This window comes from Neopsephotus bourkii, unplaced genomic scaffold, assembly GCF_033783945.1.
Source record: "Neopsephotus bourkii isolate Nb327-2 ecotype Australia unplaced genomic scaffold, CSIRO-AGI_Nbou_v1 NB_83, whole genome shotgun sequence".
NCBI classification, from domain to species: Eukaryota; Metazoa; Chordata; class Aves; order Psittaciformes; family Psittacidae; genus Neopsephotus; species Neopsephotus bourkii.
The window spans coordinates 1,413,221-1,428,127 of NW_026900600.1; the positions used below are offsets into that span (position 1 = coordinate 1,413,221).

Consider the following 14,907-nt stretch of genomic DNA (forward strand, 5'->3'; position numbering starts at 1 on the left):
ACTGCTGGCACCACTGACCTTCCCATGGATTTTTCTTTCACTCTATTTTTCCTCTTGGTTTTTTTTTTTTTTTTTGTTCATATATTTCAACTGCTTGCTTGGGGTTTCTCTGTGTGTATGCATTAAGCTAATAAGAAATTTTTGCATATAGTAGTCAAAATAAGTCTCAGAGGTCATGATGAACAGCCACCAAGAATGTTTCAATAAAGTGATTTTGTCCTCAGAAAATACCGTTTTCCTCCAATTAAGCCTTTTTGCTATGATGAACTGGGTTTCAATGACATGCTTTTATAAAGCTTTCACAGGTCTTGGGTAGAATATCTGGCAAGGAAGAGTGAACAGGTGAGACCCCAGAACAATAAGTGACAGGGTAGGAAGGATATTTTTAACTGAGATGTAGATCTGGATTAAATTCCTTCTATGAGGGATTTAATACTTTCATACTTTCATACATACATAATGTGCCCTATTAATTTAGTTATTCAGAGGCCAGAGTTACAGTGTCATGTACCATGTAATGTTTCATTACCATTTTCCTAAAATTCCACTCTAGTGAATCAGAAAAATTATTTCCTGCTCAGTTCTCCCTGTGAGAAATTAAGGTAAATTTTCTTATAGGATTGATAGTGGCAGTAGACCATATTCTGATGATTTTATACATATATTAAGATATATATGAACTTTAAAATTAAATCTGACTAAATTAAACTTCTGCCAAGGAACTGATCGTGCAGCTTTTTCTTGCAAATCAAATGTTTGTCAATGCCTCAAAAAAGAACAAGAGAAAGAAAGTCCATTGTATTACACTGGAAGTACTAGATGAACTCCAGAATTAAAGCTCTGTGTTCCTGAAACCCAGTGACTTGTGTGAGATACGTTATTTTTATAAAGTGAAGTATGTTTAATCAAAATAAATTTGTTTTGGTTTCAGGTAGCTGCATTACACTCCGTCAATGCAATAAGGTCACTGCTTAACTTAATTTTACACACATATGCTGTTTCCTTTCTAATGTCTGGTTGTACTAGTAAGTGCAAATAACACTGATGGATGATAGACACAAACTTTCCAAATGGCCCAAGCAGTAAAGTTCAGTTGTGAACTGGTCCTTTAAAGAGCAACTTTATGTTTAAATCTCAGACTAGTAGCAAGATGTCCTGGGTTCAGCAGTAGCAATCATTTTTCTCCTTCTTATTAGCTGGTGCAGTGCTGTGTTTTTGAACTTCAGCCTGGGAACAGCACTGATAACACTGATGTTTCTAATTGCTGCTCAGTAATGTTTACTCTGACCAAGGACTTTCTCAGTCTCATGCTCTGCCAGGGAGGAGGGGAAGCCAGGAGGAAGCAGAAACATGACACTGACCCAAACTAACCAAAGAGGTATTCCATACCACAGCACGTTATGCCCAGTATATAAACTGGAGGCAGTTACCTGGAAGGGTGAGATCACTGCTCAGGTCTGGCTGGGTACCGGTCAGCAGGTGGTGAGCGGTTGTATTCTCTTCCCTTGTTATTTCCCTTATCATGATCATTGGTGGTAGCAGTAGTGGTTTGTGTTATAACTTAGTTACTGGAGTCTTCTTATCTCAGCTTGTGGGAGTTGCGTTTTTTTTATTCTCCTCACCATCCCTCCGGGAGCAGGGGGAGGAAGTGGGGAGGAGTGAGTGAGAGGCTGTGTGGTTCTGAGTAACCAGCTAGGTTTAAACTACAACACAAGATTTACCAAAATCCCTACCCAAAATAACAACCAAATAACCAAACTCACACCACCACACCTAACCAAAAAAAACTCACCTTGAATAATAACCGCAGGATAAAACCTGTGAAAGTGAAGAATCTGCCTGAATTTCTGAAACTTTTTAATCTGCTAAGTAGAAGATACAGTTCACTGTCCATGGAATCAGTGCACTGGAAATGGAAGGCACTGAGGTATCTTAGTTCAGTACAAGCATGTCATCTTCACATTGATTTCATTAAAGTTAATACAAATATTTTTTTAAAGGGTATTTCCTTTGTTTGGGTCTTTTCTGTCACTGCACTTGCAAAACAACTAATGTGCAAAAAAAAAAAAAAGTTGGAAATACTAATTTTTAACCTATCTTTCTAGATTTTCTTCTTCAATTATGGAAGAAATCTGATTTTCTTTTACACAAATTTTAGCTGGCGATGCTATGGAATGTAAGAATTTTTTATTTGACTACAAGAACAATATATTGTCTAATACTCAAATTCATGAAGAGCTGATAGTTAATTTCCTGAATCTATTAATCCCTGCTGCACAGGCACTCAGCATGGAATAAAGGAATAGTATTGAACAGGATTCAAGTTAAGACTTTTGTGGCAATTGGAGATACAGTTTCCAGGACCTTGAGACAGCTGAAGGGAACTGAGTACAGCTTTCTCATTTCTGGGCAAGTACTTTAATTATCACACTGCTCTTCCCTCACTTTTCCCACTCAATCTCCCCCAAAACTTGAGAATGCTCTTTAAACAGATTTATTTTACTGTAAAAGGTGTTCATCACACCTATGTAAGGTGTTGACATGGTGAAATAAACTCCCTTTAGGGAGCTTGTGTGTCAGAAAGGAGCTACCTGGTTACTTCTGGAAATACTGTGGAGATGGTAATCGAACAGCAGTGTTCATCATTATCATCATGTCCTTCAGGTGAATGGATTCCTCTTAGACTTCTGCCTAACTCAGAAGTTCTGAGTAAATGATTTTTTATAGTTTACACTAGAATATAGCTAACCAGGACTGCACTCTTCTATCATTCTAATTACTATCCAACTTTTAGATTCATTAATTTCTAATAATTTATAAATAGTGGTTAGAGTGAATGATCAACTGGTGATGGCTTACGGAAGAAATGTACAGTTAAGGGTAAACTTTAGAAATAAATATCCTCTAAAACTGGCTTTTCTAATATTTATCTCCTCATTGTAATGCCTTATCTTGCACCTTCATTTATCTCGATTGGATGCCTACCACTGCTGATTTTGTAATTGAAAAATATCATTATGCTAACAATATATTGAGATAAAAGATTATTACCACAGAAGAAAAAAAAGAAAAATACAAAGAGAATGTGATTTTGAATCATTTTTGCACTCTATTCAAGGTTGTACATTGGAATAGTTGGGAAAAAATTTTTTCTGTTGTTCATTTCTTTTTGAAGATTAATACAGTACTCATAAAAAATCTTAAGACTATCAGGACTAGAGATTTTTCATACCCAAATTGCCTCAGAATTTACATCTGTTCCTTTCCTAAGGAATTTACATCTGTTCCTTTCCTAGTGCATTTTTAAATCATTAATAATGACTTTTAACATATGAAATGGTAAGTACAAAGCTATCTGATACTTTAGCAACTAAGAGTTATGCTGCAAATATTGACTTGAATTATGATTAGATGAAATATTGTGGTTTGTTAAATAAAATGGTCTACTTTTAATTCACTGAAAGGATGAATGAAAATGCTGTGATATAACTTGCATGGCGTACACAGCTTCTGAATGAAGAGGACATTAATGTCCCAGGGCAGAACTTAAGTAGGATCAGGTTTTGAGCCATAAATGCAAGAAAATAAAAAAAAGGTGCCTTAAAAAAAGAAAAACTCACTGTTCTTTTATTCTCATGTAAGTAACTGAAAACCGTGTTTGTACCAATAATCTCTGACATTTTGTAAAGCAGTATGCTTTTGATTCAAGTTCACTGAAGGAAAGGAAGAATGAACTCATAAAAAGAGATTACCTTTGACTTTAGGACTAGATAATTACAGAAGAACAGAAAAACATCTATTTTTTTTTTTTTATATGCTTCACTTGTCCTCTAGTCAACAGAGCTACCTGGGAGAAAATATGGACTAAGTCCACAGAAGGACACATAAATTCATAGTCTTCATGTGGGACAAACTAGCTGCAGAAACCTAGAACTCTAATTCTAGCTCTACTTCCAAGGCATTGAGCAGAGGGGCAGCGAAGGAGTTTATGTGCATTTGGGACATACATTTTGGATTTTGGTAGATAAACAGAGACTAAGGGAGTGAAAGATTTTAATAGGTCTATCTATCACCTGAAGAATAAGTACCACGTTCCCTTCATCTGGTTAATCACTTCAAAAGGAAATAAAAGCTACAGCCCACCCAACACTGAAGAGGTTGAGAAACTATGGTCATATCCTCAGTGCTTCTTTGTTTATTTTTCTCTTCACACATATGATTGTGCAGTCTCTTGCAAAGAGCTCTTACATACAGAACAATAAATGAATCTCTTCACAGTATCTGCAGACAGACTTATGGGACTGTTTCCTCCTGCCTCTTTCACTGTTTGTGTGATTTACTGATCACACAAGATACTTTTACTTGATGTAAAGTCTGGTTATTACTGTGGAGGTTATTCAGGCTTTAATTACTCATTTCTTTCAATTCTTCTATCTTGATATTATCTTTTTCAGTAATGTTTTCATTATTTATTCCATTAGAAAAATCACTTAGTATGCCAGTCTGTAATATAGCAACTATAAATGTATTTCCTTTATTTACCCATCCACAAATGAACAATCTAATTTAATCAAAAATCAGCAACAAATTAGGAACTTTCACTGTCACCAAACAAAAGAACACAGACAGACAAGCAAAGAAAGAGCCTAAGTTTACTATTCTTTCCCAGCAGATAGGACATCTGAACTCTATTTAATATTTAATAGTTTATTCAAAGTACAACAGCAGTAAACGAGATTAAGACCATCCAGCTACATTAAATAAAGTAATAATATTAGGGTATTTTCTTCATATAGGTGTTTAAATATCTTCATGCAAAAAAAAAAAAAAAAGCGAATAACAGTCTTCCATGGAAAGGGAGTAAAGTAAGTAAATAGGATGGATAAATAATAAAGAACAAATTGGTAACATCTTCACTTCTGTTAGTACTCCAGTGCTGCCTCACTTCTTTTCAAGAGAAAACAAAACTTTATTTTTTCATGTGCTCTAAAATAATTCTTATTGTGCTGGGATATGCGTGTGTGGAAAGTTGCCTTTTAATCATAAGGTCAATCCAACACTCTTTTTTTTTAATATTTTCCTTAACTTATCTTTCGGGACTTTGAATCAAACAGGTGCATAGCTGGCTCCTTTCTCTAAATGTATCCTTTCTGATTTATAGCAGTTTGTCCACAGCTAATACAGTTTTTGAGTACACAACTTTTTCCCCTAAAAGAATAAATATTTGTCATCAATGTATTGTGTTTTAAGACCTTATTAGTGTATATAAATATATAAAGGGGGAGTGTCACGAGGATGGAGCCAGGCTCTTCTCAGTGGCAAACAATGATAGGACAAGGGGCAATGGGTACAAACTGGAACACAAAAGGTTCCACTTAAACTTGAGAAGAAACTTCTTCTCAGTGAGGGTGACAGAACACTGGAACAGGCTGCCCAGGGAGGTTGTGGAGTCTCCTTCTCTGGAGGCATTCAAAATCCGCCTGGACACGTTCCTGTGTAACCTTATCTAGGTGTTCCTGCTCCGGCAGGGGGATTGGACCAGATGATCTTTTGAGGTCCCTTCCAATCTCTAACATACTGTGATACTGTGATACTTTAAGTCCTGACTTAGTGAGCATGTAGCTATTGGTAAGCAGAATGTTGAGATAATCTCAAGCCAATGTATTGCTGCACTTTCAGAAAGAAGAAAGCTGAAATTAATCAAAAAGGGTTATTAAAAACTATTGAAACCCCATATTTAAAGGCTGTCTCAGTGTATCAGGACCTGAGAAATTCCTGGGTTTTACACAGGGGTTTATTCGTCCAGACCCATCCCTCCCTCCAACATGCTTCTGACGACTGCCTTCTTTTAGAATAAGAAAGTACCTATTAAATTTAAAAATACTTATTGGATATAAGTAATTATTCGGAGGGGGTGGTGAGTTGGGAATGTGTATGTCTGTCTGGTTGGTTGGCTGATTTAGAATAGTTTTGAGTTAGGTTGGTTGGGGTTTTTTTAATGCCCATTTCTAGTTAGGCCAAAGTAAACACAATTATGAAAACAGTTAACAAATCCTGCCATAATCAGACAAATTTCTAGATTGCATAGAAATTCCTGCGTATTGAACAGTGGCCTGATATCCTTCACAGATCCAAGATAAACCAAGATACACACTTCCATTTGAAAGTGCTACCTTCTTACTTCCTTTGGTTTTCACCGTGACTGCTAGAAAAGTTAGAACCCCACTGTGACCTACAAGGCATAGTGAAGCATATTGTGTGCTACAGAGGTCAGTCAAGAAGATGGCACTGACTGAAATGAATTAAAAACCGGCCTTCTACAATGAGCTTATTAAATTTTTTAAATCATTGTTATAATAGCTCAATAAAAAAAAGACTTGGTTACGTTTGGTGTCAATTTAAAACAGTGATTTATCTGTTATGGGTAATATGAGGTGAGTAGAAGCATGATTTTATTGAATAACTGCAGTCACTTATTTCATTTGAAACTTCTGAGGATTATAAAAGTATTTCAAAGCTGCTAAAAGGACAATGATAAGGCCAGTATATAACTGCTGACAGTACTGTTTGTGGGAGGAATGAGTGTCTCAGAAGCACAATAGCTGGATATTGCACCTAGTTAGTTGAAATCAGGCCAGGTCACAGCTATACAGTGCTGCATGAGCTCCTACATTTAATGCCCCTTTTACTGCAGTCATCTGCCCACTAATTACTGAGTATTAAGGTCCCACTGGACTTTTCAGTGCTATCAAATGTCCAATTAGATACAGCTGAGTAGAAATTTATTTCCAACCCATCCTGCCTCAGTTGTCCATGTAATACAATAGTTTACCCTCACCTACACTGTTAAGAAAGGGGAACCCTTACAGGGTGCTTCTACCTGAATGATAGACAAGAATCCTTGCTTGCTCTGGTCCTCCCTTCTCTGTATGGGGTCCTTGGTGGCCTTTGTTTTGAATTTGATAGAGTGCTTTCCTTCATCTTAACCAATGTAGATGAAAATACATGGCCAGGCTGTTCAGGAAAAGTAATGAAATTACTGGTCAGTAGCAGAACACTCAGTGGTACAGGACACAAGGCTTTCACAGAGATCAGAGTAAGATTGTACAAACTAATACTGCAATACAGAGTAGAAATGCATGTTTCCAGTTTGGGATTCATACCATATAGTTTTCACATGCGTCACACGTATGCATATGTATGTGCACCTAAACATGCATAAACATTAATGCTCACTATACTCCTATGCTGTACATTCCATTGGTTAATTGCTGCAGGATGAGAGGAGACAGAAAGAGGTTACTTTGTTTAAAAAAAAAACAAACAAAACCAAGCTTCAGTAAGACACAAAATTATATTAATTTATTCATATTCAGTTTACTTCTCTACTTCTAACTATGGAGACTGATTATGGGCAAACGTTATTTTACACTTTTAGAACAGACCATGTCCTTGATTCTTTTTCTATTTCATCCCAAGGCATGCTCTTGGTGAAGATGTCTCAGCTTTAAGTTAAGAAGTTAAAACTTCTATCTGCAGAACTTCTAAAAACCTTCATTAAATGATGTTATCCCACTGAAGGCTTTTTGCCTGGCATCTGTCATTAGGGGGTACTCACTCCATTAACTTGAGAAACTATTAAAATTGCTTTATTGAAATCACATAATGCTAAATTTTGTATCGCATAATCTGGTTTTAAGTCAAATATCTTACATGAGTTTGACTGTTACATCTTAACTTTACAAATTTGCATTTTAATCAAGAAGTAAATTCAGGTTTGCTGTATAAGATAAGTTTTGCACAGGATCTTTTCTACTTTCATGAATGTATTCTTATCTTTTAATTCATAGATTCATAGAATCATAGAATGGTTTGAGTTCAAAGAGACCTTAAAGATCATCTAGTTCCAACCTCCCTTGCATGGGCAGGGACACCTTCCACTAGACCAGATTGCTCAGAGCTCGTGGCCTTGGACATTTTGATGTCATGGCCTACTGCAGTTTTATTTATTGTCCTACATTAATAATAATGGATTTAATTCATACAACAGCCTCCTTATTCTATTCTAGGTACTTTGTCTCACTTGTGCCAGTGTTCACTCTCCCATTTGTTAATGACTTCTCTCCTGGGAGTTTCAGTTGTTAAGCATTTGTCAGCTCTTTCAGTGCAGCCCATATTTATCTTTTGATCTTCAGCAACTTTATTACCTGGAAGATGTCACAAAGATCTGATAAAAAAACTATGAGAGACCACGGCAGTATGTATCAAAGAAATAAAATATTTTCTGAGAAATCAAAGGAGGCTGAACTCATCAAGGAACTGATATACAAAACACCTGGAATTAAAGTGACATTCATAGGTGGCAGTCCCATAATCTAGAGGAAAAAAAAGCCACATGCATTTGGGTGTATAATTTTTTGGACTTTTTTTTTTTTACTTACATGTGAATTCTTAAAACCCTTCTGTTTTCTCTTTTCCTGCCTCATTTTATTGATGCTTTTTCTCCTGAATGATTTTGGTACCTTGTCTATTCTAATTTCTGTTGATACCCTTTATTCTTTATTTTACTAGTATATTATTTCGTTCATTGTTCTTAGCTACATCTAATTTATTAGCATTCTTTCAGGTGTTTGTTTTCTTTCTTTTTAAAATTTATTTATGGGGATGATATCTAATTCAATAAAAAATCATTAATGTTTTCTTAAAAGCATCTCGTAAAATATTCGTGTGTCCAAATTTCAATGAAATATAACTTAATGCATATTAGTGTTTCTAATACATGATTTGAGTTTGACCCTCAGAGGATATCCTCAAAGGGGTCTTACACTTCTTTTTATTGTCTTCAATACATTTCAGAGAGTTCAAATTGTTTACTATGCTAGCCTTTTTATTTTTTAGTTCCTTAAAGTTGATCAAAAGTGACCAAAACCCCATAACACTGTGTAAATGTTTTCAATTTTACTGTAGCTTATTGTCAATCATTATCTGAAAACTGCCTGTAAAAATTGCATGTCTTGCAAAGACAGATTTCATATATCAGATTGTTTTTTTCACCCAGGTCATCTTGTAGAACACTCAATTCAAAAGTACCCCGAATTCAAGTACATTATTTCTATATAGTCTTTACCTTCAAAGTAAAAGGGCTCAACTAATTTTGCCTATGGCTTTCTGATATTTGCTGAAGAGGTAATGATGCTATAAGCTCTTCTGCTCTAGCTATTTGACCCATGCAACAGTTCAAAATCTTACCAGGAATCTGTGCATTTTTATTAGGCTAGAAGGAAATTTTTTTCACTCCCCTTCTGCGTATTTTCACATGCCAGTTTTGTCATTCCGACAGCGTTTCTAATACACGTATAACTTCCATCAAAGAATTGCATACTCAGCACCCTGCAATCTATCACCTCCAGACTCAGGAAGACAGAGTAGGAAAGAGACTGTTCATTGCCTCTATGTCTGCTGTATTTCATTCTTTTTAAGATTTGTGGGTTTTCATTTTTACAAACTGCAACTGACGCAGCAAAAAATGTCAGTTCTATCAAATGCAGCTGTCCCCACCACTTCAAAGAAATTTGCTTCCATGCTAACAATGATTAAAGTAAAAACCAAACACACATAAAACCTTCCATGCTCAGAAAAAGAAGTTATCTCAATGTGTATAGAGGTTTTATAGGGCATAACACTTCAAGAATGTTTCCCATCCACTGTAATTGGAAAACGAAAAACAATACTTGTCTGTCTCTTGTTCTAGTATGTAGTCTAGTTTCATTCTGTTTAATTTGAGATATTTAACTGAGGTACCTTTGCAAGGACTATGCTGTAATATCTTTCTAGAGTTCATTGGGATCAATGCAGGCACCCTCATAAACCACCTACATTCCCAACAAGCAGCTTCTAGAGTTGCCTTGATTAAAGAAGCAGTCTTAGGTGTACATAATCCTCACTTGTTTATACAGATGCCTGAAGTTTAGGTTGCATGAATGTAAGCTGGGAATCACACATGACTTGGCATTTCTGGATGCTGCTAGAAATTAAATCTCTGCCTTCAGTAGTTTTTAATTTCATTAACTTTCAAGCCAGAATCTAAAAGTGTATTTGGAAAAACACTGTATACTACCAAAGACTATGAAAACAATATTATGAGACTAATCTTTGAATGCTTTATAATGCCTCTGTGATGTTGAATCATAGATGATGATAACAGGCAAAAAAAGGTATTATTTTTTAATAATGTAACTTTTTCACTTCAAAAGCTAAAATTGTGGGGGGAAAAAACCAAACAAAATAAAAAACCCCACAAAAATCCCAACCAAAAAACGTATTGGACATTTTGTTCTGACATTTTGTAAGCGATCATAATTCTGTTGATAAAGGTACTTGTCGAATGCATTCTGTCAAATAAAGTTGCTGTTGGATAGATGTTGAAAGATTCAGTTTCAATATCAAAGGTAATAGAAAACATCATTTACAGTTACTAAAAATAGTCTAACCCTTCAACGTATCTTTTTTCATGTTTTGGAATCATGGAATCACAGACTGGTTTGGCTTGGGAAAGACCTTAATATCATCTAGTTCCAACCCCCCTGCCATGGGCGGGGACGCCTCACACTAGACCATGATGCCCAAGGCTCTGTCCAGTCTGGCCTTGAACACTGTCAGAGATGGAGCATTTACCACTTCTTTGGGCAACCTGTTCCAGTGCCTCACCACCCTCACAGTAAAGAACTTCTTCCTTATATATAACCCCTGTTTTGGCTTGAACCCATTAGCCCTTGCCCTATTGCTACAGTCCCTGATGCAGAGTCCCCTTTCCAGCACCTTTTCCATCATCCTTGTAGGTCTTCAGAGCAGCTGTAATGGGGATGAACAGTGTTGGCTAGTTTGACTTTTGCATATTAAACTTTAGTTTAACATGAACACTTGAACACTTTTAAATGGTATTTAAATTAATGGGAGGTGAGGCTACCTACCTCCTGAAGGTCTGCAGCAAAGACTCTAAGGATCTAAGTACATGCAGATGAAGGTACTGAATTGTTTTCATTGTATCTAAGCATACTGAAAAACATCCTTGAGGAGCTTAATACATTAGTTATGTTATGTTGAATTTATGAGATTGAATTATACTTCAAAACACTTCCTTGCATGCTTGCTTCCTTTATTGCTTTTCAGATATTCACATATCTAGCATTCAGGTGCATAACCCTATATATGATGTTTCTGAAAATTAAATTAAAATTCAAGGAAAAGCTTGTTAAAGATGAGCATTCTTGTGTTTTCAATTCAGCTAAACTTAGCTTGATAAGCCAAAATAAATAAAAAGGAACACCAATACAACTGTCTTACCTTTGCTTTTCTCTTATGACTTATAAAAAAAAAGACACCCTCAAAACAGGTAAATGACTATTAGATAGATAGGCAAAGCATCTATTTGAATATATTTTAATAAAAAACATCTACAGGATCTACACTGTGTCAACACACTGGTATATCAGAACCCTCTTCTTCCTACTATAATGAAGTGTTTATTCTGTTTATAAAGATTAAAAGAAAGGTTATGTTATCATTATCCATTTTATGAGCACAGAAGCGTGTCTTCTATTTGTGTGTTGTCACAAAAAAAGGATCTTATTTCATTAACAGCATTCACTAGAGACATTATGTCACTATATCATCTTTTATTTTGGCTGAGAAGATGCAAATGGTTCTAGTAAGATCTTTTTGTCATGAGTTAGCAAAAATGAATTCATCCAATGTAATAACACTACGAAAAATAACCATGAAAAGAGAATGCTGTTATCATAATGAAACAGACACTTTAAAGATACCCTACTCAAAGCCGTTTTTTCTCTGTACAACTGTGACCTGCTGACAATGAGAATCAGTTTTTAATGTATTTTGTGTTAGTACTTTGTGTCAGGAAATCCCAATGTTCTGCAACAAGCTGTCATCCTTACAGGTTAAGAAAAGGGATGAGGTATTGCTGAAAGGGGACTATTAACCCTTGCTGACAATACCCAGTAAATCCCGTAGATCAGAACATTTTTTATATTGTTTCTGACCACTTCTTTTTTTTTTTCCCCACATGCAGTCTTTGTAAAGAACCCTTTTATTTTGACTGCATTTATTTATTCTTTCTGTCTTTTGCTCTTCTCTACTTCAGTCTGTCCTGAACTGAAACGTATCTTGAGAAGGAGTTCTGCTTTGTACTGCAATTGTCAGCAGTCCCTCTATAAATACATTCCTCAGAAAATATAGCCTTAGGCAGAGGAAGACCAGTTTCTACCACAAACTGTCTTGAGACTGTACCTTTAAGGGGATTACAGGATAAATAAAGAGAATAGGATTGAAATTAGTCTGAACTATGAGAGTAGTGCCTCTAAAAAAGATGTGAGGTCACTCTTTAAAAGTTTTAAATTTTTATTGGTTTTTTTTTTTTTAATACCCAAGCTGCTCACTGGGTGGGGGGAAGAGCACAGGATTGTGATTTCCCTGGTTTTCTCCCCCCTTCAATGACTGAAGAAAAGTTTTGAATGTACTTGGAGCACCATTTCAAGGCCAAGTATCTCCAGTTTCCTGTTATGCTCCTCTAGTAGACTTGCATGATTATGTCTCCTCAGCCTCAGAAGATTTTGGCATTTGAGTCTTTGTATTAAACACAAAAGTCAGTTTCCAGAAGAAGGCTACTGAGTGTCCTTACCAGAAGATGCCTTTAGCATTGCCCTCCAAATAAACAATTGAGAACACTCTGAAAAATAGTGAGATTTTCTCACCTCCTCAGTGAGTGCTCTGCCACTGTATTAATTAAAGTTACCTCTTCTTTTATTGTGTTCTATAAGTGACTTGCATGCAATACTTTGAAACAAAAACGAAAACAAAAAAAGAAAAAAGAAAAAAAGGTAAAGAAAGATAAAGCCATGAGAAACTTTGGACAGTGAAACCTAAATGGAAGGAGCCCTGCAGCCTATAACAAAGTGTTTGAAAGATTAAAAGTCATGTGAGCTCCAGGCACCTGCACTGACTGCAAGTGCACTGACTGTTCTGGTGCTTCCTAAGACAGCAATATAATTCCATGCATTATAATGCTAGTGGGAATGCATAGCACCATGATCTGCAGTTCACTTCATGGCCTAAATTTATCTTCTACTGAAACACAGTGAAATCTTAGTTACCCTGAGTTACCTGTAAATTTAGAGGAGAAAAGTTAACAATCCCAGTGCTTACTAAACACCTGAATTGCCTGCAAGAAAAGATTATTTTATCTCTTTTCTCGCAGCAGGGGGCACAGATGGCTTCACTAAATCACTAAAATAAAATGGGATTAATTTAGGTTTCAGAGCTTATCAAGTAGGTATGTTAATTGTTGCATTTTAGACTTGTAGGTATTTTTTGGCTCTAATGCTAAGGATGTCTCTATATGATATATGTGTTATGTTTCGATTATAGTCTCTCAAGCTCTACTCAGTGGAGCTAAGAGGTTTGTACAGTTGATGTGCTGCTACCAGTGGAATTGTATGCCAATCCATAGTTTTGTCATGCTATTTTAGGTGCAGCTTTGCACTCTTGGCATCTAGGTACTACTCTAGAAAGGCACCAGTCATTCTGACAGCCCTATGCAGAAGTTTGAGATGCTTAAGGGCATTCTGGATAGCACTTGATATTAATTTTCAAAGCAGCTAAACTCTGTCCTGAATGCCTACTTTAAAGCAAAGTTCTACTGACTGTGTTGATAAGACTCACAGACTATAGTGGAAACTAGCTCATTGATCTATGTATGTAGACATGTCAACATTGATGTATAAATATAGACCTGAATCTTATCAAAACCTAACACACATGCTTGTTTAGTGAATCCCTCCTAAAATATACAAAACATCTACACTAGGCTGGCACATACAATGGTTCATTGATGGAAAACCTGCACCCTTCCAGACTTGCAGCTGGAGGCCAGGTGGGATACCTTAAGGCATCTCAAGCAACACTAGATGCTGACACACAGGCAGAGAAACCAAGCTGTCACTCTGTTCTGCATAAAGAGATAAGAGTTCTCACCTCACTGACTTGCTCTGAAGATGAATATTTAACCAAAACTTTGTAGATGGAAAAATAAAACAAAATAGTTAGGACAGAAGATTGAATTGATGTTACATGGGCTGCTGGGAGAGAATAACATCCAACTTCGTGTTTAAAATGCAAGTCCTCTCAATTTGAACACCATTTAAATGATCCCATATAATTTATTTCAGTTAAATGCTTACTACTTACCAGCAGCATAGCTAGCAATATGGAAACCTGCAACTCAAACACTTAAGGATGTATTTGTTTTCACAAGCAGTGGAATGAATGAATGCATTGTAACTGAGTCAATATTTCTTCATTCAGAATGATGTTTTCTCAGCACCTGTTCAAAGCACTCTGTCATCAGAAATATTTAGGAGTTGAAATCTGGCCTTTGAAATTCATGCCCTGATGAAACTGGAATGCAAATATAGCAGAAAACACTAAAACATTCATATACAGCGTGTTAGAAAGAGTATGCAGCCTATAAATCTGTGGTGATAAGAACGAAAGTATTTTTCTTGTCCATAATATGAAAAACAGAGCTGTTTATATTTCTTTCTAAGCCAAAATATTTGAATCCCTGAATCTCCAAATGCAGATGGCAGTTTTATCTTATCTGCTGGTTCAGTCTGGTACAAAGACCGAACAGGAAACAGCAACACTTGCCTGCACAGGTATTTTTGCACATGCTTTAACTGAGAAAACTGTAAATTATGACATTTTTGCAAATCAGTTGAAGCTTCATAACTCTGAGTAATGTTAGGAACCTGTAAGTTAGGAACTTTCTGATAGTTTTCTCAGAACATTTCCCACACTGTTAAAGCATAAAACTAATTCCTGCAACTATTA

The 14,907-nt window shown here is 35.9% G+C and overlaps 1 long non-coding RNA gene across 1 annotated transcript in view; it reads left to right on the forward strand.

The window, feature by feature from the left end:
* LOC133212980 (uncharacterized) overlaps positions 1–14,907 on the forward strand; it is a 461,795-nt gene that overhangs the window by 267,084 nt on the left and 179,804 nt on the right. The window contains exon 2 of the long non-coding RNA XR_009725671.1: positions 1,379–1,479. This is a non-coding gene — a long non-coding RNA (uncharacterized LOC133212980). The remainder of the gene's footprint in view (positions 1–1,378; positions 1,480–14,907) is intronic.